The sequence below is a fragment of the Astyanax mexicanus genome, chromosome 20, assembly GCF_023375975.1.
Source record: "Astyanax mexicanus isolate ESR-SI-001 chromosome 20, AstMex3_surface, whole genome shotgun sequence".
In the NCBI taxonomy this organism is placed as follows: Eukaryota; Metazoa; Chordata; class Actinopteri; order Characiformes; family Acestrorhamphidae; genus Astyanax; species Astyanax mexicanus.
Genome location: NC_064427.1, coordinates 32,887,371 through 32,915,306, shown reverse-complemented (window position 1 = coordinate 32,915,306; position 27,936 = coordinate 32,887,371). Strand labels below are relative to the sequence as shown.

The 27,936-nt window shown below is 39.4% G+C and overlaps 2 protein-coding genes across 3 annotated transcripts in view; both read left to right on the top strand.

Annotated features, from left to right (window-relative positions):
- LOC125784857 (uncharacterized) overlaps positions 1–11,493 on the top strand; it is a 220,823-nt gene extending 209,330 nt beyond the window's left edge. Inside the window, exon 2 of the mRNA XM_049468803.1 lies at positions 8,700–11,493. The gene's annotated coding sequence lies outside the window, so the exon portion shown is untranslated. The remainder of the gene's footprint in view (positions 1–8,699) is intronic.
- The window catches only part of opcml (opioid binding protein/cell adhesion molecule-like), a 456,624-nt gene that overhangs the window by 217,705 nt on the left and 210,983 nt on the right, over positions 1–27,936 (top strand). The window lies entirely within an intron of this gene.

The window sequence follows — 27,936 nt, the reverse complement described above, 5'->3', positions numbered from 1 at the left end:
GGGTTGGAGAATAAAACTGAAACACCTGGTTTTAGAGCACAATAATTTATTGTGGTGACGGACAGTTCTGGTGGAAACAGGAGAGTTGAGGTGCACATTGAATTCTGCCGTGATTTGATCAGCCGTGGTTTTATGTTTTTTGGATACAATCCGGGTTAGCACCCGAACATCCCTTTCAGACAGCTTCCTCTTACAGCGTCCACAGTTAATCCTGTTGGATGTGGTTGGTTCTTCTTGGTGTTATGCTGACATTACCCTGGATACCGTGGCTCTTGATACATCACAAAGACTTGCTGTCTTGGTCACAGATGCTCCAGCAAGACGTGCACCAACAATTTGTCCTCTTTTGAACTCTGGTATGTCACCCGTAATGTTGTGTGCATTGCTAAATTTTGAGCAGAACTGTGCTCTTACCATGCTGTAGTGGATTAACCAGAGGATTTCTTCATTGCTTGGACACAAACACACACTACCCCCACTTTACGGCCTATAAGGAAACTTCGAACCCAGAACACTCTAAAAAAAACCTTGGAGTAATCTTTTTTTCAAACAACCTTAAATTTCAAAATGACATTTACTGACTATTTCTTCACTCAGCCTCGCTCGAGAACCCTAAATGCAAGTCAGGGTAAACATTTTTAAATTCTTTTTTGACATTCCTTCAGACGCTGTCAGTCGTAAATCTGGATTTAGGACCGTTAATGTTTAAACATCTGGAACTGTGCACAATTGTGGTTTTGCCAACAGCACAATCACCAGGACAAGGACGGGACTACGGGACTTGAGAGAGGGTTCAAAACTTAATGAATGCCTTGGAAATTGTAAATTCACCAAATATATTATACCAATTTAGGGGTTTGTGCTTTCTGCAACCACTTAGAAATAAGATTCATGAAGTTAAAATGAATGCTCTTAGCTTGGAAATTACATTCCCAACACCAACTTCACCAACTTCCCCCACGGTCGTAAATTCCGACGACAGCCGCTTATCTAAACACAGCAGAGGGAGAGGAATTTCTCACTGAGAAGATTTTGCTTAAAATACATATATATTGACTATATAAAAAAGGTGTTTTATAGAATGTTTACTAGATAATGGTATATGTGTCTGGTATATGGTATATGTGTTTGGATGTGTCCTGATTAAATTCTCCTACACATTCAAGTCTGAATCAACAAGGTTTAACTAGCATTTGATAATTTAGCTTTATTTGGTTATCAGTGGTTTAACCATGTATTATCTTTTAAGTGATTTAATTGGGTTTAAATAATAACATGACTCTTGATCTCTTTCTGACAGAGTACCATCCATCATTGTATTCCTAAGATTATCTTGAGTATTACAAAACTGTTTGTGGGCAAAATATATATATATTACATTTATTGTGATTCAATTGTAAGATTGTTGTTTCCTGAATTTATCCTCACAAACTGATATGCTGAAAAATGTATTTTGATCCACTGTTTAATTGAGTTTTCTTTTGGTTTGATCTATTAGAAAAATTCTGAAGCATGCTGACCATGTGAGCGAGGGGGGGTTTTATGGCCCTTTGTGAATCCCCACCAAAGTTTGAAATTGCTCCTAGACCAATCAAAACACAGACACTTGGGCCACAGAGCCAATCGGAGCTCAAGGGCCAAACAGGCCACAGAGTCTAATAGTTAAACTGGGCAGACACAGTTCAGTTTCGAGTTAGAGTTTCCAGTTTTCTGGAGTCCAGTAGAGTTTAGTTGAGTGCAGTTCGGAGCAGTTGGAGGAGAAGCTCAGTTCAGTTTGGAGTTGAGGAGAGTGGAAGAAGATGGGTTGAAGGAAGCAGTTAGAAGAGAGAAGTTAGAGGAGAGAGGTTAGAGAGGGCCTAGAGATGAAGAAAGGATAAACTGTTAGTTAGTCATCTTAGGTTAGTTTTCTTAGACTAGTGCATTTAATCTTCTTCAAGCATAATGGTATTAGTTATCCTAGTTTAAATAACTAAGCTATTTTATGATCTACGGAGTTCTCCTGCTTGCCAAGATAGTTAATATAGTTCAGTAAACCAACTAGACCAACCGACGGATCACCGAGAGGGTACGCCAGCCGAGCCAGCTCCAGGGAAGGCTTTCCCTGTGCAGAGACTAGAAGTGGGTGTCGACCAGGTGCGCCGCTTTCCCACAGAGCACCATCTTTACCCTGCGGATGGGTCCACACTGGACCTTCTAGGGGTGCAGGATGTCAGCCGAACAAGAGGTTTAAACAGCGGACCGAACCGATGGGGACCCCCCTTTGTAGACGTCTCAGAGTAAGGCAGTTTGGGTATTTCTCTCAGTAATTGGTGTTTTGGTTGGTCAAGTCTAGTTTGGTTATTGTCCTTAACTCTTTTCTTAGTATAGATTCATTTTTAGTTATTTGGCGAAAGGGATGATCTTTGTAGGCCGTAAAATATCTTACTTATCTACTTATTTTAGTGTTCTCATTTGATTAGTTCGACCTCATTACATTAAGACCCTTATTTAGAAATATTCACTTAATAGTTCTATTAATCTTTATTCCTTTCATACCAGTATTATAACGTGTTTGTTCTTTTATTTTTCATTTATTATTCTACACTATGATTTGATATCTAATGGCTACATTATGACTTTTTAATTAATTATTTACTCATATCTGTGTGATTTAATAAATACTTTTATTTTACAAAACCTGTCATTTCAGTGTGTTTTTCTGGATAACTTGGTTATGAAAATTTCTGTCACCTGTAGAAACCACACCCTGAGATGTCTTGTGTTATTAATTAATTTGATTAATTAATTAATTAATTAATTAATCTAATTAAATTAATTTAATAACTGGCGCCCAATTAAAAATATTTCAACATCTCAATTAGCACCAGGTATTAAACCACTGAGCCCGCTACATAATTGGCTCGCCAACGTGGGGCAGGATTATATTCTTATTGGTTCTCCGCCGCGAGACCAGAATATATACACATTTCATAACCAGTTCCAGAAAATAGCGCTGTAAGTTGCAGAATAAAGTGTATTTTGTTGTTATTATTAAATGCGTTAGCTGCTGGCTAGCTGGCCTAGCTGGAGTTAACTGCATAAACCCAGCGTGTTAGAAACACACGTGTTTTTGTTTACAATTCAGGACTGGCCAGTCCCCTGTCTGTGTCACGCGCACAGTCCCCCGCTGTGTGTGCGTCGCCCGCACGGTCCCCTGTGTGTCTGTATAACGTGTACAGTTGTGTGTGTGGTATGCGAGCGCTCTTGAAAACATTACTCTTATTTGTAAAATAAGCTTGGTTGACACACCGCCGTGTGTGGGTAACCTTAAACCCGGGTGTATATACGTGTATATACGTGTGTACTTACATAAAGTTCGAACTGTTTCCGGTAAAATAGACATATTTTGCCAGTGTTGATCTGATAAGGCCTTCGCGCAGCTATGAGTCGCGGATCCCCGGCTCATTGACTCCGCGCTCCAGTTAAAACTGCCGGTTTTTGCGCGAAATCCGTAAAATCCTGCAGTACTGGACACTTCCACGTGCGTAAAAGAGTAGCTAACTTTTACGTAACACCACCCTGAGTGGCAGGAAGTTTATTGTGTGCGTGATTAAACTAACCACGCCAGGATGTAAATCCTCTTTGCTCATCTTGTGAAGTCAGTGTGTTGCTGCTGTGTTAAACTTTCGGACAGCCGTGTCCTTCTCCTCTGCTATTCACAGTCGACTGAGTCAGTCAAATCTGCTGACCAGGTCCCAGACCCAAGGGGCGGTCCTTAACGTGGCATCATCAGTGGGCGTGACCACTCCCACCAGTCGGCCTCTGCCACCATCTGGTGGACAGCCTGACTATTTACACTCAAACTCAAAGGGTGTTTTACTACCCCTCACCACTAGGGGGGGTACACTGCCACATCGCCATCTGGTGTTTGATTTGGGTAACTGCATACAGGGCAGAAAGGTGCATTTCATTTGTTTGACCACCAGAGGGAGCCACTTAGCCACATAGCTGTGTCGCCACCTGGTGTTGTACTTGTGTAATTGCTATCATCCTGTAGAGTGCATTTAGAGTTTCTGTCGCCAGAGGGTGCCAATTCAAACAAACTTTTTGTTAAGTTAATAAAGGGAATTTGCATTGTGGTTGGGTTAAATGGTTTGTAAATAAGTAAACAAATAACTGCATTCATTTAATCGGCTAATATTAAATATTTAAATTTAAGTTTCAGGTCTGCTCTCTCAAACATTACTCTTTATGTTACATTGAACCAAGCTAAATAGCTATCTCCATTGAGTAACTAAGCACAACATAAAATAATTAACTGGTCATTTTAATCAATTTGATTAAGTAAAGTTAATAAAATTTTTGTTAATTAATTATTTTCAATTTAATTCAACCATCTTCAAATAAATTAAGATTAATTATTGATCGATTAAGATCAATTATTAATAACTAATTGAAATTAATTAATTAATTAACCATTAAAAAAAAAAAAAAAAAAAAAAAAAAAACGTATCCAGTTATCAGTTACTCAACCATATACCCAGCACACCTGTGCTTAATACATAGTTAAATTCTCCCATCCTGTACATAGTTAATAACTATACTCATATTTAGACATACTGTGTATAGTGGCCTACAGTTATTAAACTGTTCACTAGCACCACTGACAACAAATCTAACTATTCTTTTAAAATTAATCTACTAATTGTAACCTTAGGTCGCCCCCTTTTAACAGATTTTCTTCTTATAAAAGGCACAATGCTAATTGACTCGAACATAAAATAAACTTGTTTGTCATCAAAATTGTTTGATTCCACGTGCTTTACGTAAATCAAAATGTGTGTCACTGAAAAAGCTCTTTTAGAGCTTACAGCTGGTTTACCCCCAGGACTTACCGTCCCAGTCCAACAAACGGACAGTGGGGGTCTCCATGCACTAATTGCCAAAAGCCTCAATGAGTGTGTATCTAAAATCCTTGAGGGCAAGCAACAAGTGGATCCGATTTCCCTAATACTGTGGAAACAACTGCTGTTGTCACAGGATCAACTTGCTGCTTCCTCCAAAACCATTCAAAATCTCCAAGCAGAGATTGTGACTTTAAATGATAGAGTTGCAGACCTAGAGAACAAAACTGTACAGTCTGAAATGAACCAAAGAGACCTCAAAACCGAAGTGCAGCTGCTTCAAAAGGAAGCCAACATAGCTACCCAACTTGCAGCTCAGTCACAGGAAAAACTAAAACATGCTATTGCAAGACAGGTTGAGCTACAAACTGAATTAGCACATGCTAACAATGCAGTCAAATTAACTCGAGACCAAACAGTGTTAACATTTGAGCTGATGATGGAGGGAGACTCCCCCATCAATCCAGCTGGTAAATCAGGAACCCCTGGGGTTCCGGATCCTAAGCAACAACCATCCACAAATACAATCCCTCTAGTCTCCCTTAAAGGTGCTGAAGCGCCAGTAGAACCAAGGTTCACTCAGCGTTCCCAGCCACATGGGACCTCTGTGCAACCTCAAGCACCCTCTGATAGAGATTTGGACAAAATTGCGCGTAACATCCCACGCTTTGAACCAGAACCGGACGGTTCTAATGATGTCCACCAGTATCTTCGCGACATTGACTTCTTCTTACGCCGTTTCCCCAAGGCCACGGTAGATGATAAAATCTACCTCATTAAGGTGTCCTCTAGTCGGGAAGTTGGACGTTTCATTGAGCGCCAACCACCCCAGGTTAAGAGAGATTATCCTGCTCTTTGCAAGGCTTTGGAGAATGAGTTCTCCAACCACCTTGTTCAAACCGGCCTTGCTGCAGCTCTTGCAATTAAGCAGAGCCGCCAGGAAACACCCCTACAGTACTATCACCGCCTCAGGCTAGCTTATTTCGGCTATAGAAATGAGCCTGGAATGGAGGAAGAGGAAGTTTTCAAAACATTGTTCGTGAGAAACCTCCATCCCTCCACCAGTCACTCTTTTGGAGTCGCAGCCTGCCCTCGTACGCTAACAAGCCGGCAGCTGCGTGATTTGGCTCTCAGAGGATTTGCTAAGTTCCAACAAAACATTAATAAAAAATCAGAGTCAAATGACGTCCTGATAATTAATGAGCAGTCCTCCCACGTCAAGCAAAAAGGGGCACACAAGGCTCCAATGCCACCTAAGACCCAGTTAAACCACAAAAACCAGAGAGTGTTCCACTCTTGGCGTCGCTCGTCCCTACATTGGGCCCAGCAAAGTGACCAAAAGCCCTCCTATCGAAGGAAAGGTAGGATAAAACGCAGTTGGAATGGCAAACACTCACAGCACCACGCTCGAGCACAGAGCTCCAGCAAACTTCAATCTCCGCTCAGGAGAAAGAGCCCAAAGCACCACAAACGTTGGTGTCCACCTAAAGGGCACAAGCATGAGACATATCCAACTAACCTGAGCACTAAAGACGGCAGTCTGCTCAGACAATTTCGTAACGAAATACGCAAGCAGGACAATGCTGAATCTGAATTCTTGCCAATTGTCCAAGCTCCAGATCAACCTGCTTGGGGGGGTGCGAAATCCATCCACCCCAATGCAGCCTTGGTTGTACAGCCAGACGCTGAAAACAACCACACTGAGGAAGCTTCTTTCCTCAGCCTGGAGGATCCACCACCTAAACAATTCTTGGGTTTCTTAACCAAGAAAGGTTCAACACCAAAATTCTACCTAGCCACCGGGCTGGAAGATGTGTTCGGGTATGAAGCTCTTTTGGACACGGGGTCAGACATTTCTTTAATGTCAAATTCACTTTTTGACCAGGTGAGGGCGAAAGCCCGCCGAAACAACAAAGAGATACCTCTGAAAAAGTGTGCTCTTCACCTTCAACCATATTCGCACACTGGTATCACTCTGTATTCAGCAGCCCTGGTGCACGTTGCCATCGGTCCAATGAGTCTCACCCATCCAATTCACATTTCTCCGTTGGAGAACGTCCCATTGCTCTTTGGCAAAGACCTCCTTGACCGGTTCAAACCATTGATTGACTTTCAGCATCGTAGGATCTGGGCACAGGTTTGCGAACCCCTGCCCTGTCCTAAGGCACAGGATAGAGTTCAATGCTATCATGTTGCTAGCAACATTGAGCCACACAAGCTCATTGAACCTTCAAATTCCACGGGAATCAATGAGAAGCTCACTGTCAGGGTTCTGAAACCACCATCCTCAGAATCCCCTACCATGATTCTAAAACAAAACACCTGTTCATGGGCATTGACTCCCTCTACGGCTGTAGATGAGTACAACCCAAAAGCTGGAAAGTCATTCACTCTTAACACAACGGTCAACGGTGAAATCTTTGTTCCATGGGCTGACAAGTCAGCTGTTCACAGAACACCTGCAGGTTCCTTGCCACGGACTAACTGTGATCCTCTGTTCGTGCACCAAAAGGATTGTTCTCTTCTTGTTCCTGCACCAGTGGTTCCAGACAAACACAGTCCCTTGGATTCTTATGAATGTAAAAACATTCCCACTATCTACACAGATGGATGTGCTTTTCAGAATGCTCAAATCAAATGGAAAGTTAACATGACAATTGATGCATGTGACAACACTTCTTTCAGAACACTGGCATTTCAACTTGATCCACTTGCCACTTACTGTGCGTCTTTCAGGATGCTCAAGGGCCTGTTTGTTTATGCCCCAGATACACACGCTTCATCTTCATTCGTGGTGCCTCAGCGTCATGGGGGGGAGAGCCTGGCCCAGGCCCTCGATCACCCATGGGTGGACCACAAAATGATGGGGAAAACACACCAAGCATTCCCACAATTGACATATCTGCCACTTGTTGGAAAAAGGCTAGTGTGTTTTCAGCCCCAATCTTCAGAAGATCTGTGTGGTGTATGGCCAATTCCACAAATGGATTGGGTTGAAAGACTCATGAAATTTGTTCGAAGGAACAAACATCTCATCACTGTGGCAGGTGCATTTGCCAGATGGAGGGGACGTCCCCCAGACCCTATTGAAATGGCTCAGGCCACAACTTTTTCGCTGAACCACACTTTCTCAGGTGTTGGTATATCTCACCGTTCTAGCGGTGAACTGCGGAAACACCCAAAACTGGGAAAAAGCACGCTTGGATACCAACCATTGTGCTACACTGCTGACAAGCTACTGGTGAGGTCCCAGCACAGCACTGGCAAAACAATTCGCGAGCTCAGGTCTCATTGGTTTGGTCCTCAGGCAAAGGCAGACAAACTGCCCCGCATCGTCAGTGTTTTATTAAACTGATTCTCAAACAAGTTCACTGTAACCCAATTAAACTATGCAAAAGCCCCATGGGACAAGTCGGGACCAATAATGCCCTAGGTTAAATCATAATACTGGGCTAAATACCTAGACACACTGAGTGTTCATTGTCCACCATATTCTGACCTGACGCAATTGTTAAATTGAGAACGTACCACACATTCACTGTCTGGAACTCACCTATCCAAGTAGCATAACTCACAACAAATTGGATATTTTGTTAAACCTAGTGTTTGAATCACCATTTCAAACCATTAGCATAGCAGTATAATAAATACATGGAGAAGGGGGGGTGCCAATTTTTTTTTCTCTTCTCTTCAGGTGCCCAAAACATATTTTGTTTCTTTTCTGACTACGTTTGCTCCGCTATATTGTTCTCAATTGTTGACTAAGTAGTGGCTAATTATTGAAGCATACCTTATGGGTAGGTTGTCTTGATAAAGTTATAAAGGAACAAATAGCTAGCAAACTATTTGTGACCCTTTCATATGCTTGTTGCCACACTATCACATTAAATTAACTATTTTATTCAGAACCAAAAGCCAATAGCTACAACAAAAAACTGATCATCAGAGAAATTGTATATCCCTTAGACCAAAAACTCTGTCAGCGACCTTGTAGTAGATTGTCTTAAGAAAGCATGACCAACAAGACACCAATTGCATGAAAGATGTACCCTAACATGCTCTGTCTACAGAAATCCACGTTGACATCGACCGATGACCCAACGTCCAGTGGCCCATCGATCGATGGGGGGGGAATGTAGTGGATTAACCAGAGGATTTCTTCATTGCTTGGACACAAACACACACTACCCCCACTTTACGGCCTATAAGGAAACTTCGAACCCAGAACACTCTAAAAAAAACCTTGGAGTAATCTTTTTTTCAAACAACCTTAAATTTCAAAATGACATTTACTGACTATTTCTTCACTCAGCCTCGCTCGAGAACCCTAAATGCAAGTCAGGGTAAACATTTTTAAATTCTTTTTTGACATTCCTTCAGACGCTGTCAGTCGTAAATCTGGATTTAGGACCGTTAATGTTTAAACATCTGGAACTGTGCACAATTGTGGTTTTGCCAACAGCACAATCACCAGGACAAGGACGGGACTACGGGACTTGAGAGAGGGTTCAAAACTTAATGAATGCCTTGGAAATTGTAAATTCACCAAATATATTATACCAATTTAGGGGTTTGTGCTTTCTGCAACCACTTAGAAATAAGATTCATGAAGTTAAAATGAATGCTCTTAGCTTGGAAATTACATTCCCAACACCAACTTCACCAACTTCCCCCACGGTCGTAAATTCCGACGACAGCCGCTTATCTAAACACAGCAGAGGGAGAGGAATTTCTCACTGAGAAGATTTTGCTTAAAATACATATATATTGACTATATAAAAAAGGTGTTTTATAGAATGTTTACTAGATAATGGTATATGTGTCTGGTATATGGTATATGTGTTTGGATGTGTCCTGATTAAATTCTCCTACACATTCAAGTCTGAATCAACAAGGTTTAACTAGCATTTGATAATTTAGCTTTATTTGGTTATCAGTGGTTTAACCATGTATTATCTTTTAAGTGATTTAATTGGGTTTAAATAATAACATGACTCTTGATCTCTTTCTGACAGAGTACCATCCATCATTGTATTCCTAAGATTATCTTGAGTATTACAAAACTGTTTGTGGGCAAAATATATATATATTACATTTATTGTGATTCAATTGTAAGATTGTTGTTTCCTGAATTTATCCTCACAAACTGATATGCTGAAAAATGTATTTTGATCCACTGTTTAATTGAGTTTTCTTTTGGTTTGATCTATTAGAAAAATTCTGAAGCATGCTGACCATGTGAGCGAGGGGGGGTTTTATGGCCCTTTGTGAATCCCCACCAAAGTTTGAAATTGCTCCTAGACCAATCAAAACACAGACACTTGGGCCACAGAGCCAATCGGAGCTCAAGGGCCAAACAGGCCACAGAGTCTAATAGTTAAACTGGGCAGACACAGTTCAGTTTCGAGTTAGAGTTTCCAGTTTTCTGGAGTCCAGTAGAGTTTAGTTGAGTGCAGTTCGGAGCAGTTGGAGGAGAAGCTCAGTTCAGTTTGGAGTTGAGGAGAGTGGAAGAAGATGGGTTGAAGGAAGCAGTTAGAAGAGAGAAGTTAGAGGAGAGAGGTTAGAGAGGGCCTAGAGATGAAGAAAGGATAAACTGTTAGTTAGTCATCTTAGGTTAGTTTTCTTAGACTAGTGCATTTAATCTTCTTCAAGCATAATGGTATTAGTTATCCTAGTTTAAATAACTAAGCTATTTTATGATCTACGGAGTTCTCCTGCTTGCCAAGATAGTTAATATAGTTCAGTAAACCAACTAGACCAACCGACGGATCACCGAGAGGGTACGCCAGCCGAGCCAGCTCCAGGGAAGGCTTTCCCTGTGCAGAGACTAGAAGTGGGTGTCGACCAGGTGCGCCGCTTTCCCACAGAGCACCATCTTTACCCTGCGGATGGGTCCACACTGGACCTTCTAGGGGTGCAGGATGTCAGCCGAACAAGAGGTTTAAACAGCGGACCGAACCGATGGGGACCCCCCTTTGTAGACGTCTCAGAGTAAGGCAGTTTGGGTATTTCTCTCAGTAATTGGTGTTTTGGTTGGTCAAGTCTAGTTTGGTTATTGTCCTTAACTCTTTTCTTAGTATAGATTCATTTTTAGTTATTTGGCGAAAGGGATGATCTTTGTAGGCCGTAAAATATCTTACTTATCTACTTATTTTAGTGTTCTCATTTGATTAGTTCGACCTCATTACATTAAGACCCTTATTTAGAAATATTCACTTAATAGTTCTATTAATCTTTATTCCTTTCATACCAGTATTATAACGTGTTTGTTCTTTTATTTTTCATTTATTATTCTACACTATGATTTGATATCTAATGGCTACATTATGACTTTTTAATTAATTATTTACTCATATCTGTGTGATTTAATAAATACTTTTATTTTACAAAACCTGTCATTTCAGTGTGTTTTTCTGGATAACTTGGTTATGAAAATTTCTGTCACCTGTAGAAACCACACCCTGAGATGTCTTGTGTTATTAATTAATTTGATTAATTAATTAATTAATTAATTAATCTAATTAAATTAATTTAATAACTGGCGCCCAATTAAAAATATTTCAACATCTCAATTAGCACCAGGTATTAAACCACTGAGCCCGCTACAATGCTAATTGAACCTTCACACTCTTACTGCTCTTACTGGTGGAATTTGCAATTAATGAAGATTGGCCACCAGGCTGCTCCAATTTAGCGTAAACATGAAACCTCCCACACTAAAATAACAGGTGTTTAACTTTCATTGTCCAACCCCTGAATGTTTGCCATTGTTTGGTAATCCATATTTCTATCACTGAGATCACTGGATGACAATTTTAATGGTATGAAAGCTGCGCTCATTCACTCAAACAAGAAGAAGCAATGCTTTCTATGGCAGGTTCCCATTACACATTGTTGTACATATTTTGAATCGAGAGTTTTGTATTAAACTGTATGTGTAAACTAAACTACTGTACTGTTTATGTTGCATCACCTTCTGTGCTTGTTTGTTTGTACATTTTGCATGTTGGGATATGAGCAACTCTGTGCTATTTCAGGCTGGATTTGTTACAGAACGGGATCAGATTTGTTCGTTTTTCCTTTGACATCCAGTCCAGTGTTTCCTGCTGATACTGGCCCAGTGCTGATACTGGATGTCAGATCTGTGCGGTCTGAAATGCCATCTCACAATACCTTTGAAGCAGTGATCTCGCAGAACACAAACGAGCTTGTAGCAAAGATGTTTTTGTATTTTTTGTTCTTTTTTTCTTTAATCTTTCATTTATTGTTTGTTTGTGTGGGTGTGTGTGCGTGTTTTACCTTATGCGGATCCTGATTTTGCACCATCCTGATTTCATTTCTGTGGGTGTTAAGGTTCATGGTCCAGTAAACAGTAAACGGACCATTTTTTAATCAAAAAGTAATGAAGGACAGTCTTTGGCCATATCAAAAGTTAATTAATGTTTTTTTAATATATTTCCAAGGCAGATTGCCATTGTGATATGTAATGTTAATGTGTTTTTTGTTTTGTTTTTTTTAAGTTTTTAGAGTTTTGGCAGTCCTAATAAAGAGGTATAGTAGTGGTGGTGCCGTTGGTGCCATTCTCTTTTGGTGTCTTTGAATATTTATAGTGTAGTTAATACTGTATATTTAATATATTCCGTCTGTTCAGTGCGATAGTGCTAAATGAAGCTTTAAGCAGGTGAATACGGCTTTCCATGGGTGTCTCGTTCCTGCGGCGTCCGTGTTGATGATGTATGCCCAGTGTGAGAAGCTCCATAAACCCCCAGCCTCATTAAGCTTAAGCTTTGATAGCGCGCGCTGCTAATGCTAGGCGTTTCCTAGCATTAGCAGGTGTTGAAAGTTAAAAAGTAGTTAAACAAAAAAAAAAAAAAGAAGAGTCAGAAATTAAGAGTCTAATAAATTAATTTCTAAATTAGACAGGCATGGCATGGGAAGGTGCCCTCGGTGGAGCCGCGGCGTAGCTGCCGCTGATAGCGCGGATAATTGATAGTCTAACGGGGCTCTGATCGCGCCCTCTCCAAGTGAAATTATGTATTTTACAAAAAGCCATGAAAGAGAATCCATTGCGAGGAGGTCAGGAGGGTCAATGTTGTTGTTCTCCTCAGAGTGCATTGCTCTCATTTGTCTGCCTGAGGGGGGACACATTTGTCCTGCAAATAATAGAATGCTTCTGGACCGTGTCGGAACATCTGATAAAATTAGCTCCGGAGCAAGGGCAGGCTATACCACCTTCATAAAGCTCCAACAGGCATTGTCCTAAAGATCCACTTTCCAACTTGGAAGTTTCTTTCGGGGCACCTGACCGTGTGGCGGCAAATCCGTAAGGACTGTCAAATGTCATGGACAGAAAAAAAACAAAGTACCCTTTAAAGGCGCTCTGCTGTAGCACAGTGCACTACAGGAGTACAGGTTTTGAACAGTGAATTGCTACTATTGCTTAACCAGGGCTGTTCGAAAGCATTTGGGAAAAATGCCTTGAAACAAAATATCCCCCATTTGGTAGCTAGATTATTACGGTAGAATAGTTAGCGTAGCAGAAAAGCTATGCCATCTTTGTCAAAAAAAGAAAAAAAAAAGTTAGGGGTAAGGACGTTAGAATATTACAATGTCATTTTATTAAAACCATTTAACAGGCCAGGATGTTTGACAATTATCTGCCTGATATTACACCACTAAATTTTGAGGATTTCTATTCAAGCATTACATAAAAAGCTTTCATGTTTGATTAGGAAAATTACTAAAAGGCATAATTGTAACTGTAATAGAAAATATATATAGAAAATAAATAAATAAATCTGCTAATGTTAAGATATAATGAATAAAATCATACAATTGGCTCTTTCCTGAATTCATTTTAAAATCTAAATTTTCCTGAATACAAATCCAACAGTTCATGGCCTCCAAACCCGTGTTTTCGTTATGTTTGTCTAGTTTTTTTACGTCTATTTTCAAGCATACAAAAATTGGGTTGATTCCTGTTATAGATCTGGAATCATTAAGTGGAGTAGAGAGGGAACAGGCTGAGTCCTGCCCAAGTCTCCTGTAGGAGATTTCAACAGCCACAAATTAGGGGTGGGCGATATGGCTCTAAAATAATATCACGATATTTCAGGGTATTTTTGCGATAACGATATATTTGGCGATATAGGAAAACTAAAATAGTTAATTAATTTAAGGAATATAGTATAGAAGTATAACAGTATAATCATAATGTGGCAAAATAAATAATATAGCATAAAATAATATAATGCAGCAAAAAATATTGCAGAATATTTAGTGCATGCATATCTTCGCTGTCCAATGAAAAGCACTGATCTCCAAAACAGAAAAAACCTTGTAAACTTTCAGTAGGAGGCAATGTAAAAAGAGTTTATTTCAGGTCATTTTGAAGAGTTTCTATTGGTCTATGCATTAAGAAATTTTGACACAGTGTAAGGGACAGTTTGTCTGTTCAAATTATGCAGTAAACTAAAAATTAACAAAAATGGAGATAAGTGTTTTTCATAGGTCAGCGACGATATAAACTGCAAACTAAAACGATAAATACACTTAAAACTTCACAGTAAATAATAGACTACTTTTAAGACAGAACAGCCCTATTATCACGATATGGATTTTTAATATCATGATATTTCTGTGTCACGATATATTGTATACGATATAATATTGCCCACCCCTACCACAAATGATCAGAATGTAAATAAGTTGATTGATCTGTGGAAAAAAGGGTTTTGTTTCACCTACACCTGTAGCTTGTTTACAGGAAAAGGCATTTTAAAATGTTAAATATGATAAACAGTGAATTAGGAACAGATCTATAACACATTACATTTATATATATATATATATATACGTATATATATATATAAATATATATATTGTTCAAAAAAGCTGCACTAACTGTTTTAGTTTGTTAAAACATATACTAACCCATATATTCTGTAGCTATAGCCTAACCTACTGCTAAATTACACCATTGTTCACGTCGGCCTAATTTATCCAGTGTACATAATAATCACTTACTACTGTCTTGTTTTTTTTTCTTCGTTTTCCTTTCTCTTCTTAATCTTCTTACTTTTTTTAGATTGCCATTCCAATTTCTAAGTTTGACTGATTACTGAACTCTATTAAATCAAATTCATGACTTTTTAAAAGTGAGTTATTGCATTAAATAATAAGAAAAGAGAGAGTAATCCTTTCTTAATTCCACAATCGTGTATCATCATCATTTGTAATTAAAATAAAATATTTTTTGCAAATAATCCTGGGACAGTATATTGCCTAGTTGCCATCATTAATACATCTACTCAATACTAAAAGGGCTGCAACGGATTGTTTTTTCAGCGATGCCATGCAAGAACCACTTTTGGTACCATAAAATATTTGAAGCATTGTTAAAAGCTTCCCTTATGGTAAAGCCACAAGCCACACTCATGTATCTCTTTTATTAAGCGGGCTCTTTGTGGAACCATAAGTGGTTCTGCTTTGGCGTGGCTGAAAGCTTCTTTAATTTTTAAGGTTGTAGATTATTAGGAATGTTACAAAATGTAATAAACGGTCGAAAACAAAAGGAAAAATGTGAAAAAAGGTCTGAGTATTCAACATTTTTTTCAAACTTTCATTTGTCTTGTCTAGCTTATGTTTTTTTCTTCCACAATTGCCAAAATTAAGTAGCATTAAAGGTTTTCTTTTTTTTCTTTTTTTTTTAATGAAAGAGCATTACTTATTTTCTTGAACACTAAACATTTATAACGTGGTTACATACATACCAACAAAACACAATAAAGACATATTCCTAAATTATTTACTGTTTTTTACTATTTTTTATATATTCCTAGCAAATTTCAGTTTACAAAAATTCAAATGGATGCATGCTTGAGTTCTCTACACAAAATCAATCACGGTGGAAGAGTGGCAGATGTTTTCTAGCTTAATGGTATAAATATAGCAAAAAAGAACTGATGCTGAAGCTTGTCCACCATGAAGAAATGGATGGGGAAATGAAAGGAAGGAAGGGAGGATTGGTCGGCTGCTTGGAAGGTTGGGCGGATGGAGGAATGGGTGAATTTACTCGAGTGCTTTTTCACAGTCTTTTTTCCGGTAAGGTGTGATAGTGGGAACAGAACTCATCCTGAAGGCTGTCCACCACAGCACGGCAGAACAGTGAGTTATTGGCTGATTTCTTACATTTCTAGTGATTTTCCTCCTTTTTTTCTTTTTTTTAAGTCTGCTCTCCACTGCTAGCTACTCTGATCCAAATAGAAGGGATTGGAAGGCCTGGCCAGAGTAATGAGACTTTGGGACATGCTCTAGGACTCTGAATCTTTATCAGAGTGTTGACAGGAAGGAAGTTCTTCCTCATCTAGCCCTGAAATTGCAGTCGGAGGGAGCGTCGTTCTCCTGGGCTTGGAGCTGCTGCAGAGGTACATCTACAGATAGAGGCTTGCAGATTACCTGAAATTGCTCTTTTTCTTTGGGTCCCGGCGCGAGCCGGACAGTCTGCGTGTGCATAGCTCCGTGCTTATTCCAGTTTTTGGTGCTTCGCGGGAGCTTGCGGCATGCAGATGCGATTCTGTGAACAGCGCCGGCTCGCTGCGGCTAGCTTAACAGGCGGGGGCTGGTTATTTCAGTGCTGTTCCCACCGGCCCCCGAGTTAGCGTTTATATCTGAGAGGTCGCACCGAGAGGTCAGTGATCGCAGTGGGCCTTTGACGCCTGCTCAAAAGTGGCGTGCATCAGAAAGGATAACATCAGAGATGTGTGAAGATTCAGTACAATCTCTGACCGTCTCCGCTCGCTCCCTGCTGTCTGCCCTAGAACTGCAGAAATCAAATATTAATGCCTTTAGTTAGCTACAGAGAGACAGAATGCATTACAGAAAACACTTGTAAAAACACAACAGTGATATTTTCAGCGCCCCGGACCGGCGCAGTGCTTAAGATTCCAGTCAGGTTTGTCCTCATTGCAATGTAGGCGACAAGACTCGCCACGGCGACGGTCTATAGAAACTGCCGCGGATGTTAAAGGGTCCGTATCTTACGTTTGTCTTGTATCTTCTTCCGTTTTGCAGAGTTGTGTGCGGATTGGTGTTCTGTGAACTGCTTCTATTTCCTTTTACTTTTTACTTTATATGTAGTATTTTTTTCAATTTTTTTAGAGTGTAAAAAATTGAACCCTTTCAGACCTGAATTAGTTACTGTATGTTCCAGTAATGAGCAGAGGTAGAAAAAGTACTGAAAAATTGTAATTTAGTAAAAGTACCTTTACTTGGCTAAAATTCTACTCAAGTAAAAGTAAAAGTACCCATCTAAAAAAAAATCCACTCGAGTAAAAGTAAAAAAGTACTCCATTTAAAATGTACTTTGAGTAAACGTTAAATACTTACTTTTATTTATTTGATGTAAAAAAGTACAACAAATCATAAATTAAATAATTATTACATTTTAAAAAATAAAGTTGGACCTTTCAGGCAGTATTTGTTCAGACCACCGCATAAAACAATAAAACTTACCATTGCTATGCTTTAACTTCTTCATTTACATCTTTTTTTAACATCCAAGCAGATTGTTCAATGTTCCTAATAAAAACTTAAGGAAATATTATAAAAAAACATGAAAACATACAAAAAAAATGTTGGTCTGCGCAGTGCTGTAAAGAACACCAGTTCCCCCGAGTCGTGCACACAGACCCCAGGCTACACAGCTGATTTACACAGCGTCTCTCCCGCTAACCGTAATAATAATCACTGCATGAAGAAGTTCAGCTGCGCTGCCATGGAGAACAATTTTTCAATTCAGACAATTTGTTTTTTTTCCCCAGCATTTCATTTGTTACTCAGTAACGGGGAATTTAGCAAAGTAGCAAAGTAAATTACTTAAAATGAACTTGAGTAAAAGTAAAATTACCTATTTTAAAAAATTCTTAAAATGACAGATTACTCATAAAATCTACTAAAGTACAGTAATGTGAGTAAATGTAATTAGTTACTTTCCACCTCTGGTGATGAGTAAGGGTAGGAATACTGTTTTCTGTCTGTAATGCAAACAAAACAGAAATGATTCCAACGTAAAGTCAATATAAAATCTAAATCTATTTAAATATATTAACATTGTTTAACATTAAAGATACAAAAAAATATATAAAATATTGTCCCAAATGGTGATTTAATTGGGATGAGCTGGAGCTTCACATCGTAAAGGAAAAGCAGCAACTATTGTTCAGCACCTCCAGGAACTCTTCCTTCCAGACGCTGAGAAAACTATTCCAGGTGACTCTCCCTCATGAAGACACTGAGATTAAAATACCAAGAGTGTGTAGACCTGTCCTCAAAGATAAATGAGGCTACTAAGAAGAATCTAAAGTATAAAACACATTCTGATTTGTTTGATCTTGGATGGCTTTAATATCTTTGTATTATATTTACAATGTAAAAAAAAAAATCATAAAAAGAAAAAAAACACATTAAATTATTATTATTATTATTATTATTATTATTATTATTATTATTATTATTATTATTATTATTATTATTTAAATACAAAGTAAGTTTAAATAAATCATTTTTATTGAAGATTTTTGGATTGTTAAATATGTGTCACGCCCTTGCTCTGTTTCCGTGTTTCTACGTTTCCCAGTGTGTTCTCCAGTTATTTTTCATTCACCTGTATTTGTAGCTCCGCCCACTAGCCCCAGGTGTTTCTACTTTCTCATGTGTGTTCCTGTCTATTTATAGCCCTGTGTTTCTGTCTGTATTCGTCGGTCTTTGCACCTTCCCATGTTGTTTGTTTACCCGCAGTTTTCTATAGTTATTTCCTCGTTCCTCAGTTCTTTGTTAAATATATATTCTCTTTTTATCCTTGTTTATTTCTAGTTTGTTTCCTTGTTTGTTTTCCTAGTCCTGTTTAGTTTATTTTCTGTCTAGTTTAGTTCATCTTTGTTTTTCCCTGTTTGTTTATGTTACCTTTATTTCTCGTTTATTCCTTGTTTGTTTCTTTGTTCAATTGTTATTTAATAAATCCAGTTTGATTGAACGTGAAAATAAAACAAGATATGACAATACAACTAATCAAATCAATTAAACTGGAAAAAAAGAAAATGACAAATTCATAAAAAAACGAATAAAATTAATTTTGCTAAAATAAACCCAATGACCCCAAATATTCTTAACCAAATTTAAACTGAATTAAAAGAAAATATCTAAAATGTATTAAAGACATTCCAGAGTCAAAAGCTTAACTAAGAAGAAACCAAAAAAAATACTACAGCTTAAAATGATCTAGTGACATGTGGTGAGCTAAGCTTTGAAGGGAATTCTTGCTTGCTTTTGCAGCTAATAGCAGATTTTCCCAGTTCAGTAAATCCCCTCAGTTCCTGAAGGCTTATCCAGTCACTGATGATAGTCTGATGATAATTTGTGTTATTTACATTGTGTTGTGTATTGTTGTGATCTATGGCATATGCATATCTATATTAAATTACCAGAATAGACAATACTGTATTGCTTTAAACGTCTTTTTGTCTTTTTAAAACATTGAGGAAATTTTTCTCAGTGCTTATAGAGTGAGCTATGAGTGAGCTTTTTACATGATATTTCTAGTAATCTAGAAGTCTAGTAATTTAGCCTTATACCAAGGTGCCTGTATACAGTAGGGGTGTCACGATTCTCTTTGGTAGCAGCAGTGTGCACTATTAAAACAGCAATGTGCAACATAAAATAAATAATAAAAAAAATACAGGAACGGTCATGTACAAAATAATAGAACAATTAGAGCCTTAACAAACTGAACTCTATCCTACTATAACCGTAATTCCTAAAAAATATATTTTAAAGACAAACAAGCGCTTGATGTTAATCTACACAGATTTCTCTCCTAAAAAAAGCTGTTTATTTGGGTGAGTAAAGTGCTTCTATTTATTAAAAGTAAGCTAGCATTAGCATTAACATTAGCGGTTAACACTTGTAAATTCCACCCAACTGTGTTACACTAAGGAATTCTGAGTGTTCCAGTGAGCCAGGGCACCATCTGCTAACAATTTGTCCCACGTAGCTTGTTTTAACATGGTAAACGAAAGAGCTAGCACATAGCGCGGTTAGCGGCTAACCTAGCTACATTCATTAAATTAAAAAATAACATTGCTGAGGTGGATAGTTAGCTAAACATGTGACTAGAATAGTGCTGTAGAAACATTTATTTACATTTATTATTAGAATAGCACTGCTGAGGTAAATTTGTCAGTGAAATAGCACTGTTAAAATAAATTAGGATTGGAACAGCACTGCTGAGGTATCTAGCTAGCTGAGTGTGTTAATAGAATAGTACTGCTCAGTGAGCTAATGAGCTAAATGTGTGGGGCTTGTGTTGGCATGCCAGCTGGCCTATAATAAATGTTATTTATACGATAAATATTTGTTATAATTAAGGTAGCTTTGTAGATAATTGCTTTTTTTGTTTAAAAGTAAGACAGAAATATACATGTAGGTTTAAAAAAAGTGACAAATTAAACGAATGTTCTCTAATCAATAGCATTGATTAACTCATATTGACAGCACCTGTCGAATGATTGGTTATGTGTAGTGGATGTGTTGGATCTGGGAGAACTGGGCAGGGTGAAGGTCTGAGCGACTTTGACAAGGACCATATTGTTGTTGCCGGGCGGGATGTGGAGTGCTTCCTGTCAGCTTGTTGTGGTGCTCCTGGTCAGTGAAGGTGAGTACCTACCAGCTATGCTTCAACTAGGGACCAACTACAAACTAACGACACGGTCATTGATGCGAAACAAAGGACAACGAAGGCTGTCTTGTTTTTTTTCTTTGGAAAGAAAGAATGTGTCACAACATGTATGAAACCCTGCTGTGTACAGAAGCATAGCCATAGACTGATCAGGGTGTCACGCTGACCCCCTGTCCATCATCAAAAGCACCTACTGTAGGCACGTGAGACCTTGAAGCCATGGAGGAAGGGCAGCTGGTTTGATGAGTCCTGTTTTTTTTTCTTTTTTATATCACGTGGACCACTTGGTGTGTGTGCTCCGTTTATGTTGATATGCTGCAGACGTCTTGGTGGCAGGTACCATAGGACACCTTCAGAGGTTTTGTAGAATGAGTTGTTTTGATGGCTCATGGAAGACTGTTGCAGTTGCAAAAAAACAGATTTGGCTGTTCTGTGGTTTAAAACGATTGTGCAGGTATCATTAATAAAGATAATAAATTGCACCTGTCCTAGGATCAACCCTTGAGGAACCCCCTAAGTTATTACTGGTAGCAGCTCTGATTTACTGTAGCTCAGGGCCACACATTGCTATTATATCTATTAGAGAGATATTTTCTAGACTTTGTAGTAGTGGTGTCAATTGATTAAAAAGTATTGAATTTTGGGATTAATCGTGATTAATCACACTTTTTCTTCGTCTTAAGACTAAGCATTTAATAACGGTTGTTTAAATGTAAGTAATGAAAAGCACCTTGCCATTGGCTACCGGAGCCCTGAGAGAGCACAGTTGGTCTTGCTCTCTCCGGGTGGGTAGATGGCACTCTCTTCCCACATCATTTCAAAGGGTGATGTTGGTCCGCATGAGGAATCTGTGAGCTGATGTATCAGAACCGAGTCGCTACGCTTTCCTCCGGCACACTGTCCTGTGATGCTATTCGGATATGCTACATCAGCAACAATTCCAAAAGAGGTGGAGTCTGAGTTTACATGTTTCGGAGGAGGCATGTGCTAGTCTTCACCCTCCAGGTGATAGCAGCAGTCCTAATGAGTGGGTTGGGTAATTGGCCTTGTAAATTGAGGAGAAAATGGGATAAAAATTGCAATAAAATCACCACAGTATTCTGTGATAAATCATGATTAAAATTATGATTTAAAAAAGCAAATGCTGGTACCTGAATGTTTGAGACAGAGACAACAGTAGTAGTGTAGTGTGCTTTTTGCTTTGTTATATTATCTCAAGATAGTTTTAAAGCTTTTTAAATGACATTAATTTAATGTGCTCAGTTTAACAGAAAATTTTAATAAAGAAAATAAATGCTGGTATAGCTCCATATCACTCTTCCAGCAACTTAAAAACAGCAGATGTGTGTGTGCATATGTGTGTAAGAAAGATAGAGAGAAATTTCCCCGCCTCACCCCTAAACCCATACATCACCCAGTGAACCTTCCAAACTACCCCTCACATTTTTTAGCCTTTTTTAAATTTAAAGGTTCAAAGGTTTGGTGCCCCTTGAAATCCAGTACTTTACAGGCTCCTTAAAAAAGTGTAGTGAATGATCTTCTGAAGTTGGTTTATCTGTATGAAGTTATCTTTTAACTCTCACAAGATAGAAAATCTATTTTTCACCGACACACTTTGGGGAAGAGGGTGTTGGAGCCAAGCGCCTACCACCCTGCGAGTCTGCAGCACACCACGGTTCTGTCTGGCACAGAGCGGAGAAACTCACCTACCCTTTTCTCGCATATGGTATAAATTCCCTCAGCACTGAGCTGTAGAACGGAGGAACTGTTTCTCTCTGGAATGATGGTGCTCCATCCAATAGTTTTTGGATGAGGTGACACTTGTTGCTGAATGCAGTGAAGTCATTGAAGTGATATCTAGTAGAAAACGTTCCCTGGACAGTAAAGACTCTTTTAAAGAGTTTTTACCCAAAAGAGCAGAATAAACTCTAAAAACACCTAATTTTAGAAGAAAGGATAAATGAGCAGGTGTCCCACAGGGTTCCATTATAGAGTCTGTGAAACAAACGGATGCTAATTCAGAGAAAATTGCAGTTATGAGATTGAAGATGGGCAAGTGAGTTGAGCTCTACTGAACCATAGAGCGGCAGACCTGGATTCTCTGGAATTATGGTGCTCCATCCAATACTTTTTGGATGAGGTGGAATGGTGATCTTCAACATTTAACTTTATTTTTTTTACCTAATATCTAGAAGAAATCTAGTAGAAAACCTTCAAAGAGTATGAAATAGCTACAGAAGTATAATTTCCCAACACTGGACAGTGTTGTCTGGCAAGTGACAAGTCGGTCCCACTTTATAATAAGTGTCCCTAAGTACTGTGGTCTGCAGCACAGGAGCACCACAGGGGACTGTGCTCTCCCCGTTCCTTTTTACACTCTACACCTCAGACTTCCAGTACAACTCTGAGACATGCCACATGCAGAAGTTTTCGGACGACACTGCCATTGTGGCATGTATACGGGGAGGAAAGGAGGAGGAGTACAGACACCTTGTGGAAGACTTTGTGGCGTGGTGCAATAGGAACAACCTGCTGTTGAACACCTCCAAGACCAAGGAGATGGTGGTGGACTTCCGCAGAGCCAGGCCACCCACACAGCCAGTATCTATTGTGGGAGTTGATGTGGAGATGGTGAAGACCTACAGGTATCTCGGACTGCATCTGGATGATAGGCTGGACTGGTCAGCCAACACAGACATCCTGTACAGGAAGGGACAGAGCCGGCTCTACTTCCTGAGGAGGCCGGGGTCTTTTAACATCTGTCGGAAGCTCCTGCTGATGTTTTATCAGACTGTGGTGTCCAGCTGTCTTTTCTATGCTGTGGTGTGCTGGGGAGGAAGCATGAAGAAGAGGGACGAGATGCGTCTGAACAAGTTGGTCAGGCGTGCGGGGTCCGTGGTTGGCGTGGAGCTGGACTCTGTGGTAACGGTGGCAGAGAGGAGGACACTGCACAAACTACTCTCCATCATGGATGATGATGGTCACCCATTACATTCCATCATCATGGATCAGAGGAGCAGTTTCAGTGGCAGGTTCTTGTCACAGAGCTGCTCTACGGACAGACTGAGAAGATTGTTCGTCCCGAGAGCCATCAGACTCTTCAACTCCTCCCAGTGGAGCCGGAAGAGAGAAGACAGATTAGAAACAAGGCTCATATGTGCTTTCTTAATCACAGCTTTTTTTTTATTTTTATTTTTTTATCTGTACTGGAAAAACACCATACACATCTACACCCTGAGACTCTTTTGCCTCTTTACTGTATATACTGTTTATTTGCACTCCTGGACACTTGTCACTTTACTGTACATCCTGTACACTTGCACTTCTGGACACTGTACTGTACATCCTGTACACTTGCACTCCTGGACACTTTACTGTACATCCTGTACATTTGCACTCCGGGACACTTTACTGTACATCCTGTACTTTTGCACCCCTGGACACTACACTACGCACCTAACTTAAATATAATACTTGCACATAGGCCTGGACAATAATTCGATATCGGTATTTATCGCGATAAGAAATGTTTCAATAACGGTGATATCATTTTTGTGGTATATCGATATGTATTATTTACAGAATCTGTCACGGACAGGCGTTTTACTGGCGTCAGCTCGCCGCACAGCTGAACACAATCAGCCTCCGTAGCTGGACTATCTCTGTGCGTGATGATGTAATCACATAGGCACGTAGCCAGATAGGCTAGGCTAGATTTGGCTAGGCTAGGCTAGGCTCGGGTCCGCTACGCATCTAAAATGCCTCGCGCTGGAGCCAAACGGAGCCGGGACGAGCGGATCCAAGGCTAAGGTAGGCTCGGTTCGCATCTGAAATGCTCCGCGCTGGAGTGGAACGGAGCGGAACCAAGCCGAGCCTAGCCTAGCCTCGGGTCCGCTCGGTCCGCCCACGGGTCCGCTCGGTCAGCGGTCAATCGCGGGTCCTCTCGGTCAGCCGCGGGTCCTCTTGTCTCCCAGCACGGGACATTTTTGATGCAAAATGAATGCCCCTGCCGCTTCCACAAGTGATCAATTGAAGGAGGGAGGTCTAATTCAGTGGTGAGGGTTCAACTCTCGAAGGTCTGCTAAACTTCAGTTTGCTGCAAATTGTGCCGGAGAGTGGAGCAGGTTAGCAGCGGTAACGTTAAAACATCTAATCTGTTCCACCACCTCAATCAGTTCCACTACATACAATATTTTCCTTATACTGGCTGAATCACTTTTATAGCGTATGTTGTAAGTTATTTAAGTTATTTAAAGTTTATGAATCCTTTAGGTTTGTTTATTTGACGGGGATATCATGTTCCTTTTATGTTTATAAAGAGTTGTATTTTGGCTGAAGCACTTTTGTAGCTTATATTGTAACTAAGTTATTTATAGTTGATAAAGCCTATAGGTTTGTTTATTTGACGGGAAAATCTTGTTGCTTTTATGTATATAAAGGCTTCTTTTATTCTTTATCCTAGTTGAAACACTTTTGTTTTGATCTGTTAAATTTGTTTACAAAAGAATAAGAAGTTCTGCTTCTGTCCTAATTTAAAGTTATTTTTATTGGTAATAGTTATATAGGCTTATGTTTGACAGGGATGTCATGTTTTTATTTTGCTATATGCAAATAAAATTGAGCATTGATTTATCTTGACTATTTTTTATTTCTTAAGTATTATAATGTTTTCGTGAAAGGAGGTTTCAAAGACTTAAATTAAATTTTCAGACAGTAGTAGGTACATATTTCCATTGCAGGGATTCTTCGCAGTTTTCTGTGGCCTTCTAAGTATTTATATAGATATCGAAATTATATCGTATCGACCGAAATTAAGGAATATATCGTGATATGAATTTTGGCCATATCGTCCAGCACTACTTGCACATGTTTATGTTTATGTTTAATAGTCATATCTACTAATACCTCCTTAGTTTATTCTTTTACTGCACTACCTCATTTCTACGACTGTTTACTTCCACACTTTCTATAGTTTTTTTGTATTTATATATTTATGTATACATATATATATATATATTTTTTTTAAGTCTCAATTTAGAATTTTATCCCTCAATAAGTGTATTGTACTACACTTATTGTTTGTTTCTACTGTGTATTGTTTTTGTTCCTACTGTGTTGTGTAATTGCTACTGGCTGCTAAATTTCCTTCGGGATCAATAAAGTATCTATCTATCTATCTATCTATGGAGTTACATGGTCCATGTAAGGATTATATTTTCTGTAGTAACTTACAATATAATCAAGATGTATAAGCAAATATTAAGGAAACTTGCTGAGTTTAAGCACCGGCAGCTCTTGTATAAAGGGCCTCTGAATCAGCCCACCGCCTTTCCCCCAGTTCCATTTCCACACTCTGGGCTGTCAGGTATAGAACACAACACAAGCTTGGAAACAGTGCACTGCAGTCATGGAAATTGGCAAGTTGGCTATTTTTTTGTTGATCAGGTAATCACTGAGCTTCAGTAAGGTTTCTAACCATATCTGGGTAGTTTACCACCACCACTAGCTTAGTAGAGATAAGAATATTGGAGTTTGAAACATATATATTCACTGATCAGCAAAAGAGTAAGACTTGTCGGTCCCACTTTATAATAAGTGTCCCTAAGTACTATGTAGTTACACGGTAACAATCCATGTAACTACAGTGTAACTACTGATGAAGTACACATTGTTACAGATTAACTACTGAGGAACAGGTTATGTAATTACACATTAAACAGTTTTCAGGAGAGGAATCTGTGTAGATTAACGTTCAGTGCTTGTTTGACCTTAATATATATATATATATATATATTTTTTAGAATTACGGTTTTGTTTACTTAGCTTAGCGTCAGTTAAATTAGTTCACCACTTAGCGTCGAGACCTACTGAATTAGAAGGAAAACATGGCAACACCCCATCCTTACTAGTGTCGCTTAAAATGCGCCTTATAATCCAGTGCAAAAAATACGGTAATGTTCAACATTCAACATTTATGAGCATCTGTCTGCCACTGCCCGAGGTTTCATTATCTGTGCAGAAAAGAGAAAAGTGCTAAACTGAAACCCAACCAGCACAACAAGACACAAAAAAAGAGCACAGAGCAGCAGTGCGAGAGAAGTGAAAGTCCTGCTGTGAGTCACTTTAGGCGAAATGTATTTCTCCTCGCCGCATAGCGATGTGTTGTTTACGCAATGCATAGGAAGTTGACTTTTTTTTAATAAAAGTGAAAGTAAGCAAAACTAAAAATACAGTCGTGGAGCGTTACTCGGTTCGCCCCAGTGTTTGAAGTGCCTCTCTTCCTTTCAGGTGATATTTTGGATCTGCCGCCGTGCCTCTCGTTTGATATTACCCTTAGATTCTGACTGCGCCGAAGGTTCGCCCGAGCGCAGTGCGAGCGCCCTAGGCGTATAACCAAGCTACACCAAAGCCATCACTTATGTGCACTGAAGCTTGGCCTTGACAGATATTGACAGTGTGAGAAAATAACTCTGGTGCTGCAGTAAGCCGTGGTCTTCCTGTGGGGGGACGTAAAAGCATTGACACATCTCAGCCATTATTATCTTATAAATATTGTCTCCGATATTTATGACGCGCCCTCCTGAAAGCGTTTAGCTCCAAATCGGCTCAGTATCGATTTGCTTATTTTCGCTTGTCTGGAGAGTGTCTCTTTCTCTCTCTCTCTCTCTCTCTCTCTCTCTCCGTCTCTTTCCCTCTCTTTCTTCTCCTTTTATGAGGTTTATGTACTATGCGATGGTTGGGGAATTGTAAATGCAGAACTTGCGTACGCTGCGGAGCTGGAAGGGCTTTACTGAAGGTGTGAAGAATCCTATTCCTTCCCCCTTTTTGATGTTGTGCCGCTGGTGCTGTAGGGCTGCATGGTGAATTGCATCGTCTTTGAGCGTGTTTAAGCTGCTTTATTCAGGTGCATGGAGGAGGGCGAGACGCTGGCACGGCGAGGTAAACTGCGATTCCTGACACGATTGCTCGATTAAGCCTCCGTACTCAATTAATCCTTTGAACTTAGAAGGCCGGCAAACGCGACAGGGGTGGTCCTTGTCCCTTTGAGGGAGGTAAATAAACATCTGTCCAAAAAAATAAAAAATTATAAAAGATTTAGAAAACATACTTGGAGAGATAAAAAAAATAAGAGACCACTTCAGTTTCTGAATCAGTTTCTCTGATTTGAGTAAAATGAACAATGTTGTTTTATTTCTATAAACATTTCTCCCAAATTCCAAATAAAAATATTGTCATTTAGAGCATGTCGCATCCTGGCCTCGTCTCGTGTCTCTGTGTGTCTTCCCCACGTGACCTGTGCTCCCCTGTGTCTCCCGTCTC